This window comes from Cornus florida, unplaced genomic scaffold (assembly GCF_030987335.1).
Source record: "Cornus florida cultivar Cherokee Brave unplaced genomic scaffold, ASM3098733v1 CherokeeBrave_3.0.0_Hap2_Chr11, whole genome shotgun sequence".
In the NCBI taxonomy this organism is placed as follows: domain Eukaryota; kingdom Viridiplantae; phylum Streptophyta; class Magnoliopsida; order Cornales; family Cornaceae; genus Cornus; species Cornus florida.
This window is the reverse complement of record NW_026775581.1, coordinates 67,354,173-67,368,565: the sequence shown is the minus strand read 5'-3', so window position 1 is coordinate 67,368,565 and position 14,393 is coordinate 67,354,173. Positions and strand designations below refer to the sequence as shown.

The 14,393-nt window shown below is 37.7% G+C and overlaps 1 pseudogene; it reads left to right on the top strand.

Moving 5' to 3' along the window:
• The window catches only part of LOC132282464 (protein MICRORCHIDIA 6-like), a 46,477-nt pseudogene that overhangs the window by 9,373 nt on the left and 22,711 nt on the right, over positions 1–14,393 (top strand).

Here is a 14,393-nt window from a genome sequence, read left to right as displayed (position 1 = left end):
GCTGGAGACACGGCAAAGGCGAAGACAATGCTACTGAATACACCGACAGCCGAAACAAGTCAACAAAAATGCCGGAGACACGGCAAAGGCGAAGAACAATGCTACCGAACACAATGGCAGCCCAAACAAGTCACAAATAGCACCGAGAAACCCTTGGCAACATTTCAGATGCTAAGAGAATACCGCAAAATAGAGGTCCGAACCTAGGAAGAGAAATTAGGCTCTGACACCATGTTGTAAATAATGAAATAGAAGTGAAGAGAGAAATGAAATAAGAAGAACACATATATTTGTGGTTCAGCTCTGGGAAAAAGTTGGGGAGGGGCAATCTGACTAGACGCACAGGGCAATCGTAGAGTCTGGGTCATGTCATCACATGCTAAACCTATTAAGCCGGGATGATAATTCTCGTCTCAGTGGCAAATGACACGGTTCACACTTCAGTAATATTCTAGATTGTGATAGTTTCAATCAAATTAGGTATGGTACTGTAACTTGTTTGCCTTCCCATAGCTGTCTTGATTGGTGAAGTTTCAATAGTCGCGACTTGCCATAGATACTTAGGGCTTCAGTTTTGATCATCTTGGATGCCTGTTGATGCATTGCTCGTGTGTTTTTTTTTTTTTTTTATGGTTACTCTGCTTCCCATTTCTCTGTTCAATATTTTTACCTAGCTACCTGAACTCTCTTATCTTTTTTCAGTTCTGGAAATGAGCTCGACAAAAAATGTTGACTTATGTAGTGATGATGAACTCAGAGAGTTGGATGTGAAGCCTGTTAAACTAGAGCCAGATTTGCTTGGGGGCTCAGTGCAACAAAAAGAGTACCATAAAACTGATCTTCCCCAGCATTGTGAGCTTGAAGCCCATCCTAGAAGACAAGGTTCTGAAGAAAATAGAAGCTCAAATGCTATAAGTAGTGGTCAAAGTGGCACCAGTGATCAGGAGCAGTCTCCAATCAACAATACAAGCCTTTCTTCCGTGTCAACTATTTGTTCAGCACCACTTTGTCGGCAATTTTGGAAAGCTGGGAACTATGATGATGGGCTTGCTTCTAAATCCGCATTTCAAAGTATTCTGCTATCAAATGCTATATCTTGATTTTTGGTGCATGTGCATTTCAAAGTAATCTGCTATCATTTGGATGTTTGCTGTGGACCCTCATGTCCATCCAACATTTTTGTAGCTGCATGATCTATTCTACTCTTACATCTTTCTTTTTGATTTATAGATGGCAATAGTTATCTTCACATTCACCCCAAGTTCCTTCATTCAAATGCTACTTCACATAAATGGGCCTTTGGTGGTATGTTCTACTTTTTTAATTTGCTAGGTCTAACCTTGTTGAATTCTGTTTATACCCAATGACTTCAATATATTCCATTTTAGAATTCCTACAATCTCCAATAACATCTTATTTGTTGCCCCGTTCTCGCAGCGATTGCGGAGCTGCTTGATAATGCAGTTGATGAGGTAATATTTTATCCAAAACTTTTTAGTGTATGTTGTTGTTTTGGTTTCTCCGTGATATACTGCAACTCTATGTTGATTTTGCATTGCAAATGATCTGGCGTATGAAATACAGTTTTTTTGGTTAGATTCTGAAGATAAATTATATTTATTTTCTTCTTCTCATCTTGTTTCCTTTTTTAGTATTTAAATGTGTGTAGAGGTATTATTATGTGTTGTCACTAACAGCAAGTGACAGGTTAATGAACCTACAATTGTAAATTGGATGTAGTTTACAGGGTGAGAGTAAGCCGATAGTAATGGGGGTGTAGCTACCTTTCTCCAGGCGCCATTTTCTCATTTTATTTTTTCTTTACTTTTTCTTAACGGTTACCTTTTTTTCTCCCCAGCTGATGGAAAGCAAATTGGTGGTTGACATTAGTTCTTTAGGCTAGTAGGTTAGTAGCATGGATTACATTTCTATAATGGCAATTCTGATTCATCAGAATTTGCAAGCCCCTAAGAGGTTGTTAAGGTTGATCTAGATAGTAGTGATGAAAAAGGAGGCGGCCGAGTCGGAAAGAATAATGTAAATTTCATATTTTACCCTTCAGTTGTCAAAACGAAATGGATCCACTTAGAATAATATAAGAATCATCAAAGAACACTAAACTAGTTGTGATCTTGTGGCTGAAAATTTTTGACCCGTTTTTGCTCATGGGTCGTGGACCCTAATTAGTACTCTCTTGTAGCCAAATATATAAGGGCGTTTAGGGTTTCGAGTGGGTTGTGAGAGAGACACTGAAATTCGTACAAAATAGAGAGTGGGGTTGAAACTTGTAATATCCGATTTTACACATAGTGAACACTTTCGCCGGATCTCTCGTGGACGTAGGCTTTGCCGAATCACCTATAAATCTGTGTTCTTTGTGTGGTGTGTTTATTTTTCTGTTGGTTTATTGTAATTGTTGCTTGGTTTGTTGCGTTTGTCATAACACTAGTTTACTCCTTGTTTGGTTCCTGCGGGAATTCTGGAAGCCTGTTTTGCTTTTGGCTTCACCCTGTTGGCTTCCTAGGTTTAACAAAAGATAATGCTGCGATTACTTCAAACTTCTAATGCATCATAAGTGAATCGAGGTTCATAGTGAGCGCACAAATTTTCCAGAAATTGCCCATAAATGCATTTGCAAACACTTGTCCTACGTTAAATGACATAAAGGTATAATCATTTGTTAGGACAAACGCAATGAACCAAGCAACAGTTACGAAACACGACAGAAAAGTAAACACACCACACAAAGAACGCAAAGATTTATATGTGGTTCGGCCAAGCCTACGTCCACGGTGGAGATTTGGCGAAAGTCTTTACTATGTGTAAAATAAGATATTACAAGTTTCAGCCTCTCTTTCTCTCTCTTTACGATTTGCAGTGTCTATTGATGTCACACTCCAAACCCTAAGCGCCCTTATATATCGGGCTACAAGAGAATACTAATTAGGGTCCACGACCCATGAGCAAAAAGGGTTGTTGGGTTGTAACGGGTCGCAACGCGACTTGGCACCAAATTCGGGCAACATCACATCATTTCAAATAATTCAACTTCATGCTAACCCATCTATCCAGTTAAAAGAAACCCTGCTCATTAAAACAAAGAGTTAAGTGACGAAGGATGACTAAATGAAGGGGTAGATAGCAACCCCATAAAAAATAAAAATAAAGAAGTAAGGAATAGACTAGACGAGGGAAAGAGCTTTTGCATGGCATGTGTTAATGCCTGTATATGTCTGTTAGTTTTTAATTAAAATAATTTTTTTTTATGTCAAAATGACTTGGATTGTTAAGCCTGTGTAGGGGCCACTGTGAAGGTTAATGTAGACTTGAAGGTTTATCAATGTGGTGCATGCAATACCCTGTTCATTTCATTCCAATGTATGGTAACAACTTCATGTTTTACATTCCATGTTCATCTATTGGGTAGATACAAAATGGGGCCACCTTTGTCATTGTAGATAAAACCACAAATCCAAGGAATGGAAGTCCGGCATTGTTAGTTCAAGGTACTTCATTTCCATTATGCTATCAGTTTCTCGAGGATGGTTTTTTTAATATGATACTGGAGTTTTCCTGATTGATACTACCTAATTAGGATTCTATCTGTATTCATTATCTTGTGATTATAAAACTTATGCTTCAAAATTAGATGATGGTAGTGGAATGGATCCAGAAGCAATTAGGCGTTGTATGAGTTTTTTGGATTTTCAGATAAGAAGTCAAAATCAGCTATTGGACAGTGTAAGGGAGATATGCAATCATTTTGCAGTTTATCTTGTTTTCTATTTTGCTATTAATTGGTTGACTTGTAGCCTTTCAGATGGGAATGGCTTCAAGACAAGTTCTATGAGACTGGGGGCAGATGTTATTGTCTTCAGCCGCCACCTGGTGAACAGGTTTGCATTTGACAGTAAAGTCACTTATTTTCTTGCACAGTTAAATTTTGATTCTTACTGTTTTACCCGTGTGTTTCATGAAGCCTTGCCCAATCGTGTTTATCGTTAGCATCTATTATACCATAGTGGTATTTTATTCATATATTTATTATATATGCATGTGATTGTATTAAACAGATTGTATGTGCTTTTGCGTGTTATATATATTTATATCATAGGAAATTTATTTCAAGTGATTTTGTGTATGTTCATTTAAGTTGGGTAAGAGATTTTAAGGGATTGATACACTGTGTTGGTTAGTTTGAGTTGATTTTGTAATTTTTTTGTCGAACATTTATATTTCATGATCTACATGAATTTCTAGTCTGACATTTGAAATGAAAAAATAAATCATTCAATGCCCAACTATATGATATGATGATGGAGTTTGACAGTAAGTAAAAAGATCTTTTAACCCCTAACCCCTTCCAAAATGCTTTTTAGGTTAAAAGTCGATACTTTCAAGCCCTAAAGCATTCAACTGACTTTTAATCCTCTTAACTTTAGCATGTTTGATTTTAGATTTCCAATTTATGTTTCCAAAATTGGGATCTTTCTAGAATAGGTAGTTGGTTGGGATGTATATGATTTTTCAATTATGTATGGATTACTCATTACAAAAGTCAAAATAAATAATCTGCAACTCTAACTGACAGCAACGAGAAGTTAGGCAATCGTGTCCTCTCACAGATTCAACCATTTGGCATTCCTCTTATTCTTTTGACACCTTCAACTTGGATCAAATCATTCTGCCATACTAGTACATTAATTGTTCTACAATTTACAATCCAAAATATCAAACTGTACGGACAGGTGGTATCACCTCCACCCAACCTTTTTACTTAAGAATCCATTTTTTTTAACCAATAAAAATGGATGTAAAATTATTTTAGATTTGGAGTGAAGGAAGATGAAAAAGACAATTTGAATCCTCAAGGGGTTGGCTCAAGTGGATAAGAACTTGGCCCTGGTGAGTGGTGACTCAGGAAGCATCAGGTCTAAGATTCGAATCCTCTTGGGTGCAAACAATTCCTTGAGTGGGGGTGTGTGAGTACCAACTAGGGAAAAAAATAAAAAAAAGGCGGCAATTTGCTAGCACATTAAGATCAAGTGGGTTCTTGTGGTGATGCAAGTTTGACATGGAAAAAAAAAATAGAGGTCCCAGTGGATTGGGTTAGGGTGAAAGGTGAGTTGGTCGTAACTCTTTAAGAAAGAAAGAGTGGTAGTAATAAGGATAACGAAGGAATTTTGAGGTCACCACGGCCCTCCTAAGACTCATTCCAGTTTAGAAAAGGTTTTAGTTTGTGTCATTGTGATCTGTTTTTAAGCTTTTGATGCTTGAAAACTGTGTCTCACCTTATTTATAGGAAAAGGTGCACACGGAGGAAAGATGATGCATGTGCAAGATGTGGTTCTTTGGGACACTTGCTTCATGAGGGGATGTTCTTTGAAGTCATGCTGTCTTACTCTCTCTTTTAAGACAGGCTGAGGTGTAGGGTGTGATAGGGATGATGCCTGGTTGTTTCCTATCAAGTAGGGGCGGCTGGCCTCTCGCATCTAGATCAATTGAAGGAGGATCTGTTTGCGGAGAATGGACAGACCATTCTTAACAACCGAAGACTCAAATCTGGGACCTTGAGAAATGTGCAGAGTGGAGGGTCCTAAAAGGTAAATTGGGCTGGGGGGGAACACGTAGAGGTGGAAATGGAACTGGACCTACGGCCTGTGCTAGTGTGGAAGTTGGGAACAAAGGCGAATCAGCTGAGTGTATCATGGCTTTTTATATTTGATATGTTTCATGAGTTGTGAAATGGGGTTAGCATGAATGCTACGACGATTTCCTTTGTATATTTGATTAATTTGTGTGTCCTTATTATTAATTTTTTTTTCTTTTTTTCGTTCTTTGCTAACTTGATCCTTCAAGACTTTTCAACAGTTCCTGTAAAAAAAATTTCTAATTGAAACTGATTTTTATGCATAGATAAAGTGAATCCTATTTTCTTTGTCCTAATAAATTACTTTACCTTGTCATATCGTTTTCCATTTAAATATTACATGTCCTTATATATTATCTCATGAACAGGAAATTGACTCAAAGCATCGGTCTTTTATCTTACACATTTTTGACACAAACAGGCCATGACAGAATTGTAGTTCCTATGGTGAGTGCACATTTTCCTGCCCTGCTATTTTATTTGGGTGTGTATATTTCCATTGATTATTTTGTTTCTGTTAAAGCTAATTTGCTCTAACAGCACAAGCTGTGTCAGTTTATGACTTAGATGTTTGGAAATGTATAGCAGTAATTGGCAAATGTCATTTAGTTTTTAATATAGCAATTCCAATTTACCACTGCACTGTTTATGCATGCATTCCTCGGTGCGCACGCCATATATGACCTTTTTCCTCCTTCCAATTGTCCATGATCAAATTGGACATTTTGATTTAATTGCTGCACATGACAATTTTTTCCAGTTGTGGCCTATAATTTGACAATCCTTCCAAAAGCTTATAATAATGTTGGACCCCATATTACTTTGTTGAGTCTGGGTGAACCTTAGGTTGTAAAACCCCTGCCATAATGTTGTAGTTTTCTGTTTTGTACACTGTTCTCACTTATTGGTTTTTTTCTTGTGATGTTCTGAACTTCTGGTTTTTTCTTGATAATTTAAATTGAAATTGATCTTATTTTTCATATATAGTTTAATTTCTCGGTATCTCGTGTATATTGCAGGTAGATTATGAGTTCAACACATCGACCGGCACAATGGATACCTTACATCGATATGGTAAAGAACATTTTACGTCTAATCTTTCCATGTTGTTGCAGTGGTCTCCATATTCAACTGAAGTTGAGCTTCTGAAGCAAGTAAGCGGTCACGGTTTTGTTTTCTGTGATTTTCTATTTTTGGACTGTCTTTTCCATGACGTCTTTTGTTGCCCTTTCAGATTATCAATTTTGCTAATATTTATGAGGTTTATTTTGGTGACAATCAAATTAGTTTCTGTTTCATGTTACCAATTGATATTTTAGTAACACATTACAGTACAACTCTCTCTTTGATTTGTTGGTCTGAGGGCATGGAACACCCTGGACGTGTCATAGGAAACCCACCTCAGTGCTTTCCTCATAATACTGATATATTACTTTTTCTGTTAATTGTTTGAACACTATTGTCTGAAACATTAGCGTCCTGAAAGCTGACAGAAGTTGAATTTATGTCTGATTATACGTTGCATTATCTGTGCAAAATGACAGTTTTGTGTGTATTACATGGTTGGAAAGCCTTAAAACAAAAACTCACTGCTTATAGATTGAATATACCCTGTATTGTACTCTAGACTTCAATGCATCGCATTGTGAGTGTACTTAATTTTCAATGCTAAAGGAAAGGGTAGAGTATTAATATATCATTAGCAATATATATGGCTTAGATCTTGGTCGATTTTGATGACTGGATAAACCAACTGGTTGCCTTATGGCAAGATGGGTCGAAGATGATTTGGTTGTGATTCTGGTCAGGGGTGAGAAATGCCCTTGTTACAAAGATAAAGAAAACAGGGTTCACCAGACAAACAGTGAAGCAATTACATAACAGATGCTAAAAAGTGATGATGCAAATTGAATAGCATTGAATTAGAAGGAAAACAACACAGTGGAACGTGTGTTTGTGTGTTGTGTCTATGAGTAGTTTCGGGTAATACTTTTGCTTTATTTCACTGGTTTGTCAATTTGGTGGGCAGTTTGATGACATTGGGGACAGTGGCACGAAGATCATCATCTACAATTTATGGTTAAATGATGAGGGTGCTATTGAGTTAGATTTCGACTCAGATACAGAGGTTAGGTTCATTCCCTTTCTGTTCATTTTTCTTCTTGAAATACATTCTGCGATCATTTCCCATTAGGTAGCTTCTTGTGACACAACGGTTGCAGGATATTCGTATAAGACATGATGCCAAAACTATTGACAGGCGTAAATTGATGGCCGCAAGTGAACAGCACCTTGCTAATCAACATCGTTTTTCTCTCCGGGTAAGTGTAAGTTTTAGAATTTATACTTGTATTATATATGAAGTAAGCACTTGCTAAATTTTGTTCTGCTACAATCCACAGGCATACATGTCCATCTTGTATTTGCGAATACCTGAAAGTTTCCGGATGGTATTGCGTGGGCGAGTTGTTGAGTGTCATAATATTGCCACTGATCTCAAATTTCCAGAATTCATCGTGTATAGACCTCAAAGTGGTGGATGTGTGGAGGTTGTAGTTAATTACGACAAAACTCCTTTTTTGGTTGGACATGAACTTTATTTTTACTGGATAGCATTTTATTTTTTGAAATTACGATTCCACTGTCATCCTTGCATTTCATGTGAATTGTCAACTCTTTTCGACAAATTTTTTTTTTAAATGATATTAACTTGTCTGATCTATACTGACATCTAGAGCAGTACACACTTTTAAATGAGAGTTGTTTTGACGTTAAACTTTATATTACTCACATTATCCTTCCGCACGCAGATGTTGTCCGGAAGTTTGATCATTGTTTTCTTGTTTTAAACATGTCTGAATTCAATTATCTCATGTATGTGTTCATTTCTAATTCTATATTTTCTTGTCTTGCCGTACATCCATCCCAATATTCGCATTTTTGTCACACTCACTCATTATGAAGCAAAAAAATATAATAGGTATTTTGAAAGTTATAAAAAGTTGATAGATATTAAGGTTTTTTTTCAGGGAAGGATAAAATAATAAAACTTATGAGTAGTCTAAGTGCTGACTGGGTTAGGACTTGTTTTAAGGGGCATGCTTTCTGTGTGATGGCACTCCGTGTGCGTGTATAAACATATTTTGTTATCCTTCTTCTTGAGTCACTCGATGCTGACTAACCTTGTGCGTGTGCATAGTTGGCTTTGTATGTGGCCCCTTGATGTTAATTATATCCATAGCTTTGCATTTTGCTCGATGTCATCATTCACATAGCTGATTTTTGGTTTTCAAATGCAGGGTAGATTTCTAACAACAATAGGGTTCCTGAAGGAAGCTCCACAAGTCAATTTACATGGCTTCAATGTCTACCACAAGAATCGTTTAATACTGGTGATTACTTTTACTCACTGTTTTACTCTGGTGGTTTGGCATCACATTCCTTAATAAAATTTCGTGCTCTTGTTTTTCGGAAGTAGAAGTGCAAGAAGTGATTTGATTAATGTTGACTGTCGGTCATGTGTAAACGTAATCAAATTCGGGGAAGAAACCCAGTGAGTCAACTCAAAACGTGGACCAAATTATTCTATTCGGTTAGGATTCCAAATTTTCTGAACCCTAAAGGAACTTATTTTTCATTTCCTGGGTCTTATAAAAAAGAGAGACTGTGTGAGCCGAACCCTATGTATTATACTAACTGTTCTCCTTTCCACAACAAGGTCCTTTTAAAATGTTCGTCTGGTTGCAAAACCAAAATCCAAGTGTTTAGTTTATTAGATTTTTGGATTTGGTCCAATGGCATGCTTACACAACGTGGAGGAGGGGGGTGGGTGAGGGGGAAGACATCTTTCGTAAGGAGCAGGAGACACCAATATACCACCTAAGCTATACTGCCTAGGGATGTAAATGAGCCAGTAGGGATATGTTCAAGCTTAACTCAAGCTTCTACACGAGTGTTCGAGCTCGGTTCGCTCATGATTGAAAAAGTTTGAGATCGTCTTAGTAGCTAAATTCGATAAACAAATTGATCTCAAGTTGAAAATGTTTTGAGTTTGGCTCTTCTGAACTGCTTGTCCTGTGATTCCATGGTCTCTAGGCGCATCTTTCTTCCAGAGTCTGTAATCAGGCCCCTGCCAAGACCACTTAATTGAATTTCTGGCAAGTGTTGACTTTAAGAGATCATCAAAATAATAGTAAAGTAGAAGAAGATGAAGAAGAGGAGAAGAAAGAGGAGAGAAAGACGGAGAGATGTGGAAAGAGAAAAAATGAAAGAATACTTTCATCTTTCCACCACATTTTATTTATACTAACAAGTTTCAGAAATTACACATAAGCACCCAACATTATATAAGTATAACAAATTAGCCCCCGACAACACTCCCCCTCAAGCTGGTGCAAAGATATATGTCATGCTCAGCTTGACTAACATATTTTGCAAGCAAGTCTTGTTCATAACATCAGTTGTGTTGACGTATGGAGTGCAAATCAACCCAAGATGAAGCTTTTCCTTGATGAAGTATCGATCGACTTCAATGTGCTTTGTCCTATCATGTTGAACTGGATTGTGGGTAATGCTAATAGCAGCCTTGTTTGTACAATAAAATTTCATTGACTCGTGAACACGATAACCTAACTGTTAGCCGATATGATAGCCACGAAATATGGAATGACTTACCGTATTAGCAGAGATTTGATTATGTTATAGAATTTGCCATAAAATATGCTATAGAATATGCCATAGAATATGATGTGATTTGATTTAGATTTAAATTAATTTCCTTTCTTGGAATATGAGCATGTGCTCTTTTTATCTATAAATACTAGAGCTGTGAATGAGTGATTATCTCATTTAAGCTTTTACGTAATTCTCTCCTCTCTCTTCTTTTTATAATTCTACTTGGTATCAGAGACAGGGTGGTCCGACTGTAATGAGGGCATTACGAGTTCGGCACCACCCATTCGGGAATGGTCTAAGGTGACATCGCCTATATGGGAGGTGTCGGATAGGCAGGGTGTTCCGACCTCAATGAGAGCGTTGCGAGTTTGGCACCACCTATTCAGAAATGGTCCGAGGAGACAATTGTTTCTTTAATGGTCTGAGGAGACATTGTTGATTCTTTCATTTACATTGTTTAAACATATGTATGAAGGGGAATGGTTTGAGGAGACATTGTTGATTCTTCCATCTACATGTTTTAAACATGTGTATGAAGGGAAATGGTCTGAGGAGACATTGTTGGTTGTTTACGGTCTGAGGAGACCTGATTGGTTGTTTATAGTCTGAGGAGACATTGTTAATTGTTTATGGTCTGAGGAAACATTTTTTATTTGTTAATTGGCACTTCATCTGAGGGAAAATCATCGCTAGTCATATTTGCACTCCATTTGTCACAAGCTTTCAGCAGCTTGCATACATTCTTATAAAGGGTGTCAGCAAGATTGTGTTTGAGAATGTAATGTCTAAGTTGGGCGTTTCAGATATCTACGCACCAACTTGGGAGTGTTAGCAGATATGATAGCCACGGTTTATGGAATGACTTACCGTATTAGCAGAGATTTGATTATGCTATAGAATATGCCATAGAATATGCTATGATTTGATTTAATTTCCTTCCTTATAATATGAGCATGTACTCTTTTTATCTATAAATTCTAAAGTTGTGAATGAGTGATTATCTCATTCAAGCCTTTACGCAATTCTTTCCTTTATCTTCTTTTTATATCTCTACTAACTCATCCAACATAGTTCGTAGCTTTAACAACTCACAAACTCCATGTTCCATGGATCTGAACTTGGCCTCCACACTAGATCTAGCTACAACAGACTGTTTCTTTCTTCGCCATGAAACAATATTACGTCCAACAAATATGCAATATCCTGAAGTAGATCGTTGATTTGTCACGGACCCTGCCCAATCAGCATTTGTATAGGTATAGGCTTCAACACGCAAGTGGCCATGACGGCTAAACAATATCCCCACTTGGTGAACCCTTGATAGCGGAGAACATGATGAGCTGTCTCAAGATGAGGTGTACGCGGGGCATACATAAATGGACTAATCACACTAACAGCTTGGGCAATATTCGGGCGCGTGAGAGATAGGTAAATCAGTCTCCCAGCCAATCCCTGAAAACTTCCCACATCATCTAATGGGTCATCATCCACATCATTAAGCCTACGGTTATACTCAATGGGAATATCAATAGGTCTAGCTCCAAACCTCTCAGTTTCAACCAACAAATCTAACGCATACTTCCATTGAGAAATGAACACCCCTTTTTTAGATCTACACACCTTGATGCCAAGAAAGAATCTCAATGATCCGAGATCTTTAACCTCGAACTATATCCTCAAGAATGACTTCATTCGATGAATCTCTTTTGGATCATTTCTAGTGATAACAATATCATAAACATATACAATAAAGGCAATGGTGCAGCCCTGGTGCTTTTTTATGAAGAGAGTATGATCTGCCTGACTTTGTGTATACCCTACTCTTTTCACAGCAGTGCTAAACCTCTCAAACCAAGCATGCAATAGCTGCTTTAACCCATACAAGGCTTTATTTATCTTGCACACTAAATTCTGACCATTGACAAGCTTAAACCCCGGTGAAAGCATTCTTTACATCTAGTTGATGTAAAAGCCAATTCAAATTAGCTGCCAAAGAAAGGAGGACGCGTATAGATTTCATCTTGACAACTGAAGCAAATGTTTCCAGATAATCAATCCTATAGGTTTGAGTGAAGCCTTTTGCATCTAACCGGGCTTTATATCTCTCAATTGTTCCGTCTGCATTATACTTTATTGTGTCCCATTTGCATCCTACTGGTTTTTTACCCTTAGGCAATGAAACAATATCCCAATTACCATTCTTCTCAAGAGCCTTAATTTCCTCCCTTCCTTTCATGGAGTTTGATTGAGAGCATTGAAACACTAGAAGGAGCAAAAACAGACGAGATATACGAAGTAAAAGCACGATATGTTGGAGATAAGGCATCATAGGATATAAACTGAGACATTGGATGTTTTGTACAACTACGAACACCCTTACGATAGGCAATAGGGACATCAAGATCAACAAGAATACTAATGAGAAAAGATTCGGGAATATTAATGTCAACTGAGGGATTACCAAGATCAAGGGAGACTTCTTGGTCCTAGGTTGAGTCAATGACTTGTTTTGCCTCCTAGTTAAACAATTGTTTGTGTTTCCTGTTGCAAATCATTAGTGTTAGGAGGAGTAAACATAGGTACCTCAGTGAGAAGCTCCCCCTGAATGGAAGACGGATTCTCTATATGCATAGTAGTCTCCTCTAGTAGAGAATCCTGAGTAGTGGGAAAAAAAAAAAAGGAACAGACTGGAAGAATGTAATATTCGTAGAGGCAAACCGACGACGAGTGGTAAGGTTATAACATCGATACCTTTTCTAAGTGGCGGAGTATCCAAGAAAGACACCAGATTGCCTTAGGATCCATTTTGTCCTTGCGATAATGAATATGAACATAACAATAGGCGATTTTAAGATTGAAAAGAATCTGTATATTGCCGTACTTTGAATGGTTTACAATGCTTTAGTTAAATAGGAAATATAAGGGGCTAACAAAAGGAAACTACAAGCTGACTACAGGCTGTAACAGCAAGCTACATGCTGTAATTACAGGCTGTACACTAACAGAAGCTACAGGCTGTACACTAACAGAAGCTACAGGCTGTACACTAACAAAAATTCATAATCTTAGTCATTGACTATCTATATTTACGCACCTATCATATCCCCTAAAATCTGGTCGTATTAAAACTGAATATCTCTTTTTCAACACTCCTCAAGCTGGCTTGTAGATGTCTTCCATAGCTAGCTTGCTTCTTAACACTTCAAACTCTCTTGTGTAGTCCTTTGGTAAGGATGTCTACAGCTTGTTCAGTAGTAGAGACATAAGGAATGCAAATCATACCACAGTCAAGCTTTTCCTTGATAAAGTGTTTGTCAACTTCCACATGTTTGGTTCTGTCGTGGAGGACTGGATTATGAGCAATTGAAATGGCAGCCTTGTTGTCACAGTAGACTCTCATTGGAGGAGAAACAGTAACCTTCAAATCTTCAAGGAGTCTTTTTAACCATATAACTTCGCAAATCCCATGGGCGAGTGCTCTAAACTCGGCTTCTGCACTACTCCTCGCTACTACATTTTGTTTCTTGCTTCGCCACGTGACTAAGTTTCCTCTAACGAAGGTGCAATATCCTGAGGTAGATTGTCTATCAACTATACTGCCTGCCCAATCAGCATCTGTGTACACCTCTACTTGCAAATGACCTTGTTTCTTGAACATAAGTCCTTTACCTGGTGAGCCCTTTAAGTACCTCAGAATCCTGTACACTGCTTTAAAGTGTTCCTGTCCAGGAGAGTGCATGAACTGACTCACCATACTGACTGCAAATGCTATATCTGGGCGTGTGTGAGATAAGTAAATTAGTCTTCCCACCAATCTTTGATATCTTTCACGATCAACCATATTCTTGGGTTCGGCAGCTTCTAACTTCAGGTTGACTTCAATTGGAGTGTCAGCAGCTTTACACCCGAGTAGTCCTGTCTCATTAAGCAAATCAAGTACATATTTTCGTTGATTTACGAAAATTCCTTCTCTTGACCTGGCAAATTCCATTCCAAGGAAGTATTTTAATGCTCCCAGATCTTTTGACTTCAAAATCTTTAGCAAGTTTCTTCTTCAGTCTGGTTAACT